This window comes from Coturnix japonica, unplaced genomic scaffold, assembly GCF_054131305.1.
Source record: "Coturnix japonica strain WE unplaced genomic scaffold, WE-NBRP24 Scf069, whole genome shotgun sequence".
Taxonomy (NCBI): Eukaryota; Metazoa; Chordata; class Aves; order Galliformes; family Phasianidae; genus Coturnix; species Coturnix japonica.
The window spans coordinates 687,089-702,673 of NW_028188972.1; positions in this window are offsets into that span (position 1 = coordinate 687,089).

Sequence of the window (15,585 nt, forward strand, 5' to 3'; positions counted from 1 at the left end):
GCTGCTGCTCTGGAAGGAGGCCGAGCTGCGCGCGACAAAGGAGCTGCTGCAGCGTGATTGCGATGCAGCCCTGCGCCAGGCTCGGGAGCTGCAGCAGCAGCTGGCCAAGGTGCTAAGGAACCCCCCCAGCAGCGAGGCGGCCCATGCCCAGCTGCAGGACGTCCTCAGCAAGCTGCGCTGGGAGACGGATGGTGAGCAGCCCGCCTGCATCCGCTACCTCCAGCGTCAGCTGGAGCTGGAGAGGAGGCTCTTCACCTATTACATCGTGGGGAGCTGGGCAGACGTGCTCCGTAACACAATGTCCTGCTCCCAGGAAAAAGAGGGAGCTCTGCGCCGCCACCGTGCAGAGCAGGGCTCCAGTCGACTTGCCGTGAAGGACGCTCACGTCCAGGTAAGATGACACACTGAGGGAGTGGGGATTGTTCAGCCTGGGGAGGGGAGGCTCTGGAGAAACCACAGAGCGGCCCTCCAGTGCCTGAAGGAGAACTGGGGAAAGCTGGAGATGTACTGGTTGTAAGGGAGGGTAGTGATACAACAAAGGACAATGCCCTGAAAGTAGAAGAGGGGAGATCTGGATGAGATATAAGAAGACAGGACACCATGAGGGGGCAGAGGCGCTGGCACAGGCTGCCCAGAGAGGCTGTGGTTGCCACACGCCTGGCAGTGCCCCAGGCCAGGCTGGACGCACCTTTGGGCAACCTGACCTAGTGGAAGTTGTCCCTGCCCTTGGCATGGGCTTGGAACGGGAGAGTCTTGAAGGCCCCTTCCAACACAAACCATTCTGTTATTCTATGATTTTCTGGTTCTAGGTGCCAGAGACAGCCAAGGAAGACCTGGGGATCCCGGGCAGCCGGCCCTGTCCCCGCCAGGGCTCGGCACAGCCCCCCACCTGCCCTGCGCAGCGGGAGGAGAAGAGGCAGGAGCTGAAGGCACTGCAGGCCCAGCTGGAGGGCGAGCGGCTCCGCTCCCAGGAGCTGCAGCGCCGCTGCGCTGCTGAGAGACGTGAGCGGCAGGAGGCGGCAGAGCGGGAGCGGCAGCTGCTGGCCGACAAACTGCGCTCCAAGTGGGAGCGGGTGCGGGTGTCAAAGCTGCAGCGCCTGCGGGAGCAGAGCCTGAGGCAGTGGCAAGCAGAGATCTGCCAACTGCTGCAGGAGAAGGAGGCCCAGCTGCACCAGATGCAGGAGCTGCTGCAGAAGCAGCGCAATGACACCATCCGCCAGGCATGGCATCTGCAGCGGCAGCTGGCGGAGGCGCTGCTGAGGAGCGACAGCAGCAGAGCGGACCGCAGAATGCAGCAGGAAGTCCAGCGGCAGCTCTGCTGGAAGTCCCGTGCAGAGCAGGCTGTGGAGAGCAAGCGCCTCCAGTGTGAGCTGCAGGAGCAGAGAAGACGCTTCCTGCAGTACATCCTGGAGCACGTGGAGGGGCAGCCATGCGTCTTCTTCAACAGGGCCAGGGCCTGCCATCGGGCTGTAGCAGAGGTGGGTGTTCAGGCTACAGAGCAACAAGAGGCCTGCCCACCTGAGCGCAGGGAGCAGCAGGAGCAGAACACCCATCTCCTGAGTAAGCTGAAGGAGCTGCAGCCTCCTTGAAGAGAAGAGCAGAAGCTCTCAGCAGATGTGGGAGGAGGTGGAGTGGCTCAAGGACAAGATGCGTACGCTCTGCCTCCGTACCCAGCAGCTGCTGGAAATAGTCTGGCAGCTCAAGGAGGCCTCTTCTGCATCCAAAGACACCACAGAGAAGGCAGAGGACGTCAACCAGCTGCAGGGACAGCATTTGGAAAAGGAGGCTGCAGAGCAACAAGAGGCCTGCCCACCTGAGCACAGAGAGCAGCAGGAGCAGAACACCCACCTGCTGAGGAAGCTAAAGGAGCTGCATAGACAGTGCAGCCTCCTTGGAGAGAAGTGCTGCCTGCTGAGGAGCAGAAGCTCTCAGCAGATGTGGGAGGAGGTCGAGCGGCTCAAGGACAAGATGCGTACGCTCTGCCTCCGTACCCAGCAGCTGTTGGAAAGAGTCCGGCAGCTCAAGGAGGCCTCTTCCACATCCAAAGAGGCCACAGAGAAGGCAGAGGACATCAACCAGCTGCAGGAACAGCATCTGGAAAAGGAGAATGAGACGGCCAAGGAAGACCGGGGTTCCCAGGCAGCACAAGCAGCAAGCTGCTGGAGCAGTGCAGCTACCTCCAACAAGCCCTGAGCAACCTGGAGAGTCACTGCCAGGCCCTGAAGGCCCAGAACCACCTGCTGAGAGACCTCCAGCAGGCTGACATCAAGCTTGGAGCGCTCAGCAAGCATCTGGAGGAAAAATGCACACAGCTCCAGGAGATGGGGAAAAAGCTGAGACACAGAAATCCCAAACAGGAATGCCCCAATCCCCAGGAAAAGCCAGGGGAGTCAAAAGTGTGGCCAGTGGCAGTCTGCATCTACATTTTTGCAGACCATCACCACCAAAACGAAGATTCTTAGCTCGTCACAGCTACAAAATCCTTATGAGAACCCTAATGAGGACCCAGAAAACGAGCTTCCACTGACAGCTGGACAATACGTTTACATCTGTGGAGACATGGATGAGGATGGCTGGTTTCTGGGAGAGCTGACGGACAGCACAAGAGGACTGGTCCCTTCCAATCTGGTGGAAGAAGTTTCAGATGATGACCTGGATACCACCGTGCCTCTAGGGCTTCGTGATCTCCTGCTGGATACCAATGATGAAGAGAGATCAGGCAGCAGGAGCAGGGGCAGAAAGTGATGGTCACCATCCAGAAATCTGTGTCCGTGTGTTGGCTCAGCCTGGGGGACGCCGAGATTCCTCTCCATAAGACAGCAACATCCCATCAAGATTCCACCTTTCTGGATGAAGGCTACCTCATGCTCCACTTGATGTTCAAGTGGAGTGTGGTCCATCAGCAGGAAGGCCTTAAAAATTCATCCCTTGTAAGACTGAGAATTTATTACACTGGACTGGACTAAAACAACAAAAAACAACAAAAAACACCAAAAACACCAAAACAACTTTAAAAAATTTATATATTATATATTATTTATATATTATATATATTATAATATATGATTATATGATATATATATTATAATATACATAATATACATTATATACATAATATATATAATATAATAAATACAATAATAAATAATATTATATTATATATATTATAATATTAAAAAAATACTAATAAAAATAACCAAACCCAAAAAGTGTGTCCAGTCTTCTTGTTTTTAGACAGTCTGCTTTTGTAAAGGTACAAGGAAAGGTAGAGGCTGAGGAAAGCCTCCAAAGTCTTTCTCAAGCGCTCTACCTACAAGTATTAGAATGAAGAGAGAAAGGAATCATCACTGCTTGCCTCTGTTCTTTGGGACACCTTAAGCACCTTGGAAGGCCGCACTTCCTGAGCCCTACAGACAGTCTGTCCCAAAGCAGCTGTTTGATCATTTCCATTGGGTGACAATGCATAGCGCTTGCATCGTCTGCAGGCACAGACTCAGATGCAAATCCACATCCTTAACTGTAGGTCCGTACATCCTTTATATACATGTTCCAGCTCCCCCTTGAAATTTTCTTTCTGTCCCTACATGTCAGCAGAGCACTTAGCAAGACTCCTTCACGTCTAGACACCAACTGCCCATACAAGTGCGTGTGATAATGCACACGGCTGCCACCAGCACTCTGTGTAAAGAGAAACTGTCAGAGAGCTGCACATCAGGGAGGGGTTCCTTGGTCTCAGCCTCTGCTTGCTTTTCTGGCTGGCTGTGAGGGACGCTCACGACCAGGTGAGATGGCACACAGAGGGCGTGGATCTCTGGGAGACAGGAGAGTTACATTCCTTGGAGCCAGATGTGCGTTCTTCATTCTCGAGTGTTGAAATCTCTTCTGGTGACAAAGCTGGTGAGACTCAGACAGAGGGATGCCAGTGGATGAGAAGGCCAAAAAGACAGCAAGAGCTGTAACAGTACCTGTGGGAGCTGCTGATGAGCATGGACTTGATCAGCCTGGTTCTCCAGGGAAGGTTTTGGAGAAGGCAAGGGGCAAGAGATGGGAGCGCAGGGAGACAGCGAGATGCTCTCAGCCATCATTTGTGTGCCGGGGACAGAAAAGCCACTGGCACTGGAGTTTCTTGCTTGCTTGCAGGAGACTTGAGCTTTGTGGATGTGGCCGTGTATTTCAGCAGGGAGGAGCAGGCGCAGTGAGTGCTCTGCCGAGATGTGGTGCCGTAGACATACGATTCTATGGCCCTGCTGGCAGAGGGCTTTGCTGCCTTTCCTCCTCATGAAGGCATCTTGGGCACTGCAGAGTGAGCCTGCACATGCAGCAGAATAAGTGCAGTGCGTTTCCTTCCTGATGAATGCAACAGCAACTACAAAAGAAACACGAATGAGTGTGAGTATCAGAAGAGATTAATGTGCTCTGGACTCTGAGGAAAAACCCACAGTCACCGCTGGCAAGCAGGTGTCAGTCAGCCTTTCAGTGAGGTTAGGGAGGGATGAAACAAGGCTCCAAGTATTTGTTGCACAGTTGAGTTGCTTCCTGCTGTGCTTCACAGCACAACATGTTTTTATAAAGACGAATGCCTGGGAAACGGAAAGACTACTTTCATACATCTTGTTTGTGTTAGTTGACTGCAGTTCCAACCAGCTGGACATACAGGGTCTGGCAAATGACACCTGGAAGGAGGTACAGGCAGGAGGCCCAGCACCCTGCAACCTGCAGGTGAGGGAGAGCAGGCAACGATTCCTTTGGGACCTGCAGGTTCACTGTGTGCAGCATTACATGCAGGAGCATCTGAGTATAGAGATGATGGCAGAGGTACAGAGCTAAGCATCACAGAGAGGGAGAGTTGCTCATTGTTGGAAGTAACCGCGGGAGACGAGTCTCATGCTATCATGATCAACAGGTCTCGTTTATTAGGTGTAACAGCATCTCATTTATACAGTCAGTAATAAGCTCATGCATATTGCAAAAGTAAAGCTCAGGATTGGTGGGTTACTTATTACTTCATCTGGCCTTTGTGGTTAGCCTTATAGTTACTTTTTCTATGTCTATACATTGCTACACATCTTGTTTTTCCCTTAGGCCCTCCTTGCCTCTAGATACATATTCTGTCTTTAGATACATATCCTGTCTTTCACATCCTGATTTCTCCTCAGCTGCTGCCTTCAGTCACGTACCTTCTCTTACAATTTAACTAACGGAGTTTCATCATGTCCTTTCTCACAAAGCCATTCTGCATAAACACTCTCCACAGCTCATCTTGTTTCCCATGGTGAGACAGGAACTAGGAGCCACGAGGAAAATGTGGCCGCATTCTGCTTTCCTCTTCTGTCCCACACCAGCCCCGTCAGAGGGGAGGAACAGCCACGCTTCCACTGAGACGTTCCTCTTCATGCACAAATGAGTGTGCACGGAGCTGTGGGCAGTGCTGGGGCTGCACACACGTGGGTGTGCACAGGTGTGTCCATGCACTGCAGAGATTTGTGCACGCATGTGGGAGGGTGTGCAAGGACGAGGTGGTACGTGTGTGTGTGTGTGTGTGTGTGTGTGTGTGTGTGTGTGTGTGTGCAGGGATGGGGTGGTACATGTGTGTGTGTGTGTGTGTGCAAGGATGGGGTGGTCTGTGTGTGTGTGTGTGTGTGTGTGTGTGTGCGCAGGGATGGGGTGGCACGTGTGTGTGTGTGTGTGTGTGTGTGTGCAGGGATGGGGTGGTACGTGTGTGTGTGTGTGTGTGTGTGTGTGCAGGGATGGGGTGGTACGTGTGTGTGTGTGTGTGTGTGTGTGTGCAGAGATGGGGGGGTACGTGTGTGTGTGTGTGTGTGTGTGTGTGTGCAGGGATGGGGTGGTACGTGTGTGTGTGTGTGTGTGTGTGTGTGTGTGTGTGCAGGGATGGGGTGGCACGTGTGTGTGTGTGTGTGTGTGTGTGTGTGCAGGGATGGGGTGGCACGTGTGTGTGTGTGTGTGTGTGTGTGTGTGTGTGTGTGCAGGGATGGGGTGGTACGTGTGTGTGTGTGTGTGTGTGTGTGTGTGCAGGGATGGGGTGGTACGTGTGTGTGTGTGTGTGTGTGTGTGCAGGGATGGGGTGGCACGTGTGTGTGTGTGTGTGTGTGTGCGCAGGGATGGGGTGGCACGTGTGTGTGTGTGTGTGTGTGTGTGTGTGTGCAGGGATGGGGTGGCACGTGTGTGTGTGTGTGTGTGTGTGTGTGTGTGTGTGTGCAGGGATGGGGTGGTACTTGTGTGTGTGTGTGTGTGTGTGTGTGTGTGCAGGGATGGGGTGGTACGTGTGTGTGTGTGTGTGTGTGTGTGTGTGTGCAGGGATGGGGTGGTGGCCATTTGCACAAGCACAGAGGTGTGCAAAGCGGTGGGCGATTGCTCCGTTGAAGCAAGAAGCAAGCGTGACAGTGCTCCAGTTGTAAGGAAGTGCATTGCTGGAACAGGGCAGAGCTGAGCCTGCAACTGCAGCCTCCTTTGCACAGCCCAGCTCTCAGAGGGTGAGACAGTTGTGCTTCCTGAGCAGCTCAGGGACGTTGTGGACAGAAGCAGCCGAGTCCAAAGTTCCTGGTGTGAAGTGCTCCGAACATCGGGCTCTCTGGGCGAGCTCCCGGCTGACAGCACTGCTCCCCTCTGCCCTCGCCAGGGTGCAGCCTGGCTCAGTCCTCTCTGCACCTGGGGACTGATGGCTGTGTCTGGGATGGCAGTGAGCCTCCTCCACTCCAGGCTGAGCCACTCAGCTCTCCCAGAATTCCCGTCCATCCCCCTTTCTCATCCCTCCATTCCCACGCAGAACTGACTGAGGAGGGGAGGGATGGGTCCAATGGTGGTGGCAGATCTGGGACACTGCCCTTTCTGCTGCCCTTTCACATTGCCCTGAAGGTGGGCCCGGGGGCCTGGGGAGGTGGGCTTTGTAACTGAAGGAACGGCCGCAGGCAGGCAGAAATATGGCAAAGACATTTAATCATTGAACGTAGCAAACAGTCAAGAAATGACAGTATTCCCAACCATTTCCCACCCTAACAATCCTTTCTGATCCCACCCCCTCAAACTCCCACCCCCAATCGACTTCCCTCCCTCTGCCAAAAACCTCCCAGCCCCCTGTTGTAATCCAAGAAGAATGGCAGCAGCCATGGATCAAGAGAAGGACGTGACAGAGCAGCAGCTGTGGAGCAGGATAAAGAGCAAACCGTGTTGGTGGTGGATGCGACAGGCAGTGCCAGCAGGGCGTCCCCTGCTTCAAAGTGCACCTTTCCTCTTTCACCCACCACACATTCTTTCCTGCATTCAGGGTCTGAGGGATTTCTTCCAGTTGTACTCCATATCCGCATGGCCAGTGCGTGATATAGAGCCCAAGTGGAACACCTGCTTGGAAAATGAAATCAACTCTCCCATTCAGTTCTATGAGCGTGCGCCTTCCTCTCAAGTGATGCGTGGTCATATTTGAAAAATCCAAATTAGTTGGATATAAGAGAGGTAATAGCATCATAACCGAGCATTACTAATACATTCAATGATTATTCCCGCAGATTCCAGCACCATTGGTAACATCAGACCCCAATGGATTCACATCCAATCTATTAACATAGTAGAAGCACACGATAACCTGGATAATGCCTAATAACTCTGGTTCCTGAGACAGTAGTTGGCAAACCTGAAGGCAAAAGGTCAGCGCGCTAGGACAAACAGCCAGACAGCAGTATGGTTAAATATGGCTGCGTCCATCGACTGCCCGAAAAGCCATGCTTTTATAGCAGACAGACGAGGGCATTTAAAAACCACAGACACCAATTGGAGGAAAGCTACCGCAATAACAACCCCTGGTCAAAGACCCCCCTTGAAAGCCGCGAGCTACTCATTCTTTTCCTAGAGGTGTCCTTGGTTCTCATGCTGTTTCTCCCTCCACAGCTGCTGCTCTGTGAAGCCCTTCTCTTGATGCATGGCTGCTGCTCTGTAAAATTCTTCTGGTATTACAACAGCCCCCCAGATTCCCACCCCAATAATTCCTTCCTCCAAATTGCAACACTGAATTTCAGAGTGTAACATTATCAGAGTACAATTTCTCCCCCAGAATTGCCACCGCACCAAGTTCCCTCCTCATCTCCCTTTCTGCTCTTCTCGTCTGCGCGTCTTCCTTACTTTCACCCTGTCCTTTTTCTTCTGGTGATGGAGATCTTCAGGCTGGAGGAGCTCTTGTCTTGCTGCAGCCACCCCAGCATCCCTTGCCAGCTGTGCTGTGCCCAAACTCATCCTCGCTGATCCATGCCAGCCGATCATCGATGTCTGCCATGTCCTCCGGGCTGCCTGCGCTTGTTGTCACTGCTGGAACAGCAGTCTGGAAAAGGCAATCTGGAAAAGTAAGTTCTTTGTACTTGATAACTTCTCAGTTCCTTCTGATCTCGATATACAAAGTAGTTCCAAGTCCCTGTAGCTTTTGTGTTTTCTTTTGCAGAAGGATTCTGTGATTCAGTGTGATTCTGTGATCTTTGAGATCTTTTTCAACCCAGGCCATTCTATGACTGTACAGTTCCATACTGGAACAAATATAAAATGCTAACTATGTAAAACATGGAGTCAAACCTGTGTGATTTGTCCACACCAGGAGGTGATTAGAAAACAATTTGTAAGCTACAAAGCTGCTTGCTGGAAAGGAAAAGAAAAGAAAACTACAAGAATAAGGGAAAACATTTCTTCCTGAAAATAGGAAGAATAATGGACCTGACATGAAATTTGGGTGAAGCTCCTGATTTTATGAAGCTATTCCCATTATTTTCTTGGTGCTGTGCTTCCCAAATGAGTGGTTTCTGGCTCTGCTGCAGCACCAGTCTGCATGTGAACATCAGCTCTATTCACCATCTGGGAAGATTAGGACTTCCCTTCTCCCACCAGCACCACTGAATTACAGTTACTCAGTGGTTAAACAAAGGAATCCTTAAAGAAGGGTTTACAGCTGTCGTGTTATCTGAAGTGCTTGGGGCATTCTGATGCTATTAAGCTCTATGTGTTAACAAGTTAAAAATTAAAGGTAGGCATCTGATTGTTGTGACAGTTTCTAAGTGATTTGGAAAGCTGTACCACCCAACCACTCCTTCTATTTGATGGAGGTGACAAAGCTCAGTTTAATTTCTGACTGCTGTTTAAATCCTGAAGCTGGAGCTGGTTCCTGGAGCAGAAAAAGCTCAGAAGCTGTCCCTCCTACAAGCAGGCACCTCTGAGCAAAATATGACATCTCAGTTTCTGATGGTAAGGTCAGGAGATCTGATTCCAGCGTCTAGCTTTCGGCTTCATGCTGTGTTAGTGGGACCTTTGGCATCTAGCACTGACCAACAGCAACTGACAGGCTGGTAATAGTGCACCCCAAAACAGTTATGTGTCTATGTTATGAGGGAAAATTGTATCGCATTGAGATTTCCTATTTTTACTCTTTGCAGATCTAATTAGCTGCTGGAAGAATCCTGTATGCCATGTTCACACCATTTTCAATCAGCTGGATGAGTCTGTTGTTGGCATTTTAATACCATTTACCAGGCAGGCAATATGTATGGAGTATTTGGCTCTCTCTACAGTCATGAATATTTGAGTATCTTCAACATGTGTCTCATTGCTTCCATTTCAGGCTGCCCAGAGAAGCTGTGGGTGCCTGTCCTTGGTTTTGAAGGCGAGGTTGGGTGGGTGATGGGCAGCCTGAGCTGGTTAGTGGGCAGCCAGCCCATGGCAGGGTGTTTAGAACTGAATGATCTTGAAGGTTTCCTCCAACCCAAGCCTTCCCGTGATCCTATGATTCTGTGATTTCATTCAGGTTTATTAAGATGAGATGACTTCTCCTGAATGTGCTGTTCTCCATATGATTATAATTGGAGTCCAGATGGGTGACTTAAACCAGACACAAAACTTTCTGATGGCCAAAATGAAATGAAATCAATCCTTTACTGTGTCAGTAGTCTGTAACTAGAGCCCATCAGGTAATTCCCAGCCTCCTGCCTGTATCAGTGGCTGCACACAGTGAAAAAGTCTGATGGGATTTTAACCTCTAAAATGTTCCAAAGCAACCAGAGGGTGAATATATTCACTGTAAAAATACCTGCAGGAATAAGCTTGTCATGTATGTCCTCAGGTACCACAGTAGTTAATGGTGGGACTCAGTAGGTCATGCTGAATGTTGAGTCTGCTGATCTTGAAGGTCTTTTTCAGCCTACATGACCTTCTGCTAATATTTCTGTATTTATTTCTGTTCAGCTCCCAGAAAACCTCCCACCCAGCCCCCAACTGACCCCGTGGTGAAAAATAAAACAGAAACCTCAGTGACGCTGGCATGGTCCCCTCCGAAGATGCACTGCCCCATTCCAATCAATGGCTACGTCGTGGAATGCAAGAAACTAACGGGCTTCACCTGGGTGAGGTGCCACGAGTCTCATGTCCCCGTCCCAGAGTTCACGGTGAGCAATCTGTCTGAAGAGGCTGATGATCAGTTCCGAGTGTCTGCAGTCAATGCGCATGGACAGAGCCCGTCTCTGGAATTCCCAGGGAGCGTGCACCTTGGTAAGCACAAAAACCCCAATGGAAATGGGTCAGTGTGTGCTGAGCAGCTGTGTTGGTTCCCTCAAGATGTTTCCTTTTACTTTAAGGATAGCAGTGCATTAACACACCAAAGGCTTTCCTTTATTCCTAGTTCTCCTATCTCCTGTCAACCTCCAGCTACCACTAAAGTGATATGAGTTATGTTTCTGTGACAGAGACATGAATATCCTTATCTTTTGACATCTCACATGTGCAAGAGGCAGAACTTTCTGTAACAGATCTTAAGCACAGAAGTGCTTCTTCCAGCACTCATGCAAAGGGAGAAGTAGAAATGTACTTATGATTTAATCTTCCATCTCTAAATGAGATACCAGACTTGCATCTAAAGAGGATTAAGACATTCATGTTCTTCCTCAGACCCAGTCCTGGCTGTGAAATCCCCCCTAACAACTGGTGAAGCTGTACCTGGAGGGGATGCCATGTTTACTATTGACCTTACAACAATGTGTTGCGGCACTTGGTACCTCAGTAGTAAAGTCTTACAGGAAAGAGAGACCTGCATCATCAAGAGAACCCAAACTACTCACAGCCTAATCATAAAGAAGGTCGCCAAGAACGATGATGGAGCAGAAGTGAAATTTGTTGCCAAAAATGTTGATGTCAGCAGCAAGATGAGAGTGAGAGGTATTTGCTTTGATCCTTCTCCTTTCCTCTTACAGTCAAGGCATAGTTGCTGTGATCTGATGATTAGAACTGGGGCTGCAGGCATTCACTGACTGTACCAAATACCTGAAATTGCATCCCATGGACTGATGTGAGTCCTGGTAATGACCTAAACATGATAGCACTGAGTGTAGGGTAAGCCAGTCTACCCAGCTGCTTGGTATCTGAACCAGATTGCTTCATGCCAGCTGATGAATGTCTGCAGTTCACAGCTCTTGGCCAGTGCATTCAGTCAGCAGGTTTACCACTGCATCACCATAGAGCAGTACTTTCAGCTCCAGGTTCAGACAGCCTTTCTGATTGCGCTGGAATAGTTTAGAAGTAGGGGAGCAATCATTCCAATAATATCTCTATCAGTCAGCTTTGCATGACAAAATAGAACAAATAAAGATTCATTATGGGAGGACCTGTTTGTCACTGGGTGGAAACCTCTGCAGAAGCATGTTTAGAGCATTCTGTCATGGTTTAATAATTTTGTAATTTTTGCTATCAGTATTCCACATCATAACATCATATAAAGCATGAATAATTTTACTGAATCTGCAACTTACAGAAGAAGACTACATCTCCCAGGGAACAACACGATAGGTCACGGGACCTGGACTCTATATTAACTCTGTCGCAGAACAGACTGACGTCTTTCGAGTTCTGGCGTTCAGGGGAGTGTGTGGGAGCCTTCAGCCGTTCGCCCAGATTCACAGTAGGCCTCTCGGTTACGGGACTCATTCTCTCTCCTATTTTGCTTGATTCGTTAGCTCAATTTTCAATTATATTGTATTATATTGTGTTATCCTGTATTTCGATATAGTATTTAGTAAATAAGTGTGCCTCCTTAGATCGTTGCCGCTGTTTTCTTTTCCTAATTAACTTTTTTTCCTTTCGGCCCAGGGCCCCTCCGGGGCCTACGGCCCCTGTCACGGACGCAGGTGGATTTTTAGTTCAAACCGTGACAGATTTTGGTGGAGAATGCGGGCATATTGAGTTGCTGTTTTTCTGTGTTTTCTTCTGTTGCTCTTTTAGCTTTTAACAGAGCTACGAGGTTTTTTTTCCCTGTTAAGGAGCTATCTCGTGTTTGCGATTCTGCACCTGCGAGCTTGACCTTGAAAGTCCAGGCGGACTGCCAATACTCCGGTATATTTTATAAACACTGCTGAGCTTTGTTTTCTTTTACTTTTTTCTCTCTATTGGAGGAAAAAAACATGTTTTCTCTACTAAATTTGTTTTACCAGGGACTGTGTGCCATTGGTTCCTTTTTTGAGACGCTCCGAATATATTGGGTCATGTTTAAGCTAGCCACTTTTTCTTATGGAGCTATACAATTGTATAATGGATTGAAAGCATGGTTAGCAATGCTCACTTCGTATCTGTATACAGCTCCAGAGGGAGCAACTAATGCAACTAATTATACAGAAATGGTGATTTTTAAGCGTGCTCCTCTTTCTTTCTATGAATCCTTTATGCAGTTTTTGAATGATCAGTGGGCCACACTCTCAATCTCCCTGATCTTACTGTTGATTATTGTAATAATCTCACTCAGTATCTGGATTTATAACATCTGGAGGAAGTCTTCTCTCGAACCAGAGAATACTGAGTGGCAGGGAGTGTGGAGAGGCTTTGAAGAGATTCTCAAAGGACAGACATCTTCAGTGTTATGGAGCTTCACTCCTGAACACTTGAAGAATCCTGAGAGTTTGATTGCATATTTGAGGCAGGAATGTTGTGGCTCAGGCAGATCTCAGGAGGCACAAATGATTTTGGGCCTAGCTAATGCTTATCGGGCCTTATTCAATACCATTCCTGAGAGGGAAGTTTTTGAAGCTGAGAGAGAGAGTCTCAGGGCCGAGAAGGAGAGTCTTAGAGCTGAGGCAGAAAAACTTTGGACTGAGAAGGTAGAGAGAGAAAAAGCTTTTGAAGCTGAGAGAAAAGATCTCCTGTACCAACGAGACTCAATCTGGTACGAGAAAGAGAGTCTTAGAGCTGACGCAGAAAAACTTTGGGATGAGAAGGTAGAGAGAGAAAAAGTTTTTGAAGCTGAGAGAAAAGATCTCCTGTACCAACGAGACTCAATCTGGTACGAGAAAGAGAATCTTAGAGCTGACGCAGAAAAACTTTGGGATGAGAAAAGCTCCCTGCAATCCCAACTCAACACTCTCCAGTCCGAGCACAGCGCCCTCCGGTCCGGGCACGACACTCTCCAGTCCGAGCACAGCGCCCTCCGGTCTGAGCACGACACTCTCCAGTCCGAGCACAGCGCCCTCCGGTCCGAGTACAACACTCTCCAGACTGAGTGCGATGCCCTCCGGACCGAGCACAATGCCCTCCAGACCGAGCACAACACTCTCCAGTCCAAGTATGACGCCGTCCAGTCTGAGTGCGGCACCCTCCAGGCCAAGCATGATGCCTTCCAATCCAACTGCGACACCCTCCAGTCCGAGCACAACACTCTTCAGTCTGTGCATAATGCCCTCCGGTCCGAGCATAACGCTCTTCAGACTGAACACAATGCCCTCCGGACCGAGCACAACACTCTTCAGTCCGAGCATAATGCCCTCCAGTCCGAGCATAACGCTTTTCAGACCGAGCACAATGCCCTCCAGACCAAGCTCAACACTCTCCAGACTGAGCACACTGCCCTCCAGGCCGAGCATAACGTCCTCCGGTTCGGGTACAACACTCTCCAGTCCAACTACAACAGCCTCCAGACTGAGCTTGGTGCTGTCCAGTTTGAGCGGAACGCTCTCCGAGACCAGCTATGTGCCCTCCAGGGTGAGTTGAATGTATTTAACCAACTACCAGGGGCACATGTAGTCCAATTTGGCCAGCCATTGGGGGCACATGTAGTCCAATCTGACCAGCCACCGGGGGCACAGGTAGTCCAATTGGACCAACCATCTGGGACACCAGATACAATGTTGGTTGCCCCTGTAAGAGGACGAAAGACAAAACAAGTTTCAACTCAGTTAGAGAAAATGCAGAAGGAGTTAGAAGAGCGGAGGGAGTTAGGAGAGCAGGACTCAGGAGACTCAGGGGAGCAGGGGGAGTCAGAAGACCAGAAGAAGTTGGAGGAGCAGAGGATGTTAGAGGGGTATAAGAAGATGATAGAGGAGCAGAAGATGATAGAGGAGCAGAAGATGATAGAGGAGCAGAAGAAGTTAGAGGAGCAGAGAAAGTTAGGAGAGAGGAAAAAGAAGGAGGGTTACCTGGAGGAAATAACACAAGCATCAGGGTCAGGGTCAGAGTCAGAAGAGGAGCCAAAAGCTACTTTTTCTTTACGAGAATTTCTCAAGTCCAAACTTGTAGATGGGGCAGCCTCATCAACACAGTTGCCACCATCAACACCTGGGACTCTTGATAGAGCAAAAGGTGAGCAAAGTATTACGACCATTATTGATCGATCTTTTAAACTGAGTGAAATTCGAGATCTAAGAAAGGATTACACACGTCAGCCAAAAGAAAATATGGTCACTTGGTTACTTCGCTGCTGGGACAATGGTGCCAACAGTGCATGGCTCGATGGCAGTGAAGCTCGCCAACTGGGTAGCATTTCCAGGGACCCATGTGTGGACAGAGGTATTGGCACATGCCAAAATCGGTCCTACACCCTCTGGAAGCGGATGTTGATAGCGGTAAGAGATAGATTCCCCTTTAAACGGGACTTGGAGCCTGAGAGAAAGAAATGGACTGATATTGAGAAAGGTATCCAGTCTTTGAGAGAAAGTGCTCTGGTGGAAATGCTATACAGCCCCCAGTTCAATCGTAACGATCCAAACCAATTACATGATCCTGAAGCAGTCCGCGTTCCACGACAAATGTGGCGTGACTTTACAAAAGCAGCTCCAGAAAAGCATGCCAGTGCACTTGCATTAGTATATGGCAAAGGGGACAGGAAACCCTTTGTGAATGAACTAATTGGCAGACTTCAGGAACTTGAATTATTTATAAGCGCCACAGAAGTTAATCTGTATACTTCAGCCATTGTCAAAATTGTGGAAAGGTTAAACGAAGTGGAGGGAACACAAAATGATATTATTGACAAATTGGCTAATGTGCCTGATGTAGATGAATCTACGGTGGTACAAGATGATGGAAACCAGGATTTCCACAATCGCCTATTGAGGAAGCTAAACAACATGAGTTCCTCTCGACCTGTATCATCGAAAATCTCAACCATTAAAAAGAGACGTCCTAGTATTCAAGCAAATGACGATGATAAGTCACCTCGAATCAACAATGAGACTACACGTCTTGCCTTGTTGCTTTTCCTCTGTAGTCATGGGGAGGACATGAAGAAGTGGTGTAATTCATCCACTTCTGCACTTCAGGCACGAGTGAAAGAATTACAAGGTGAAACAA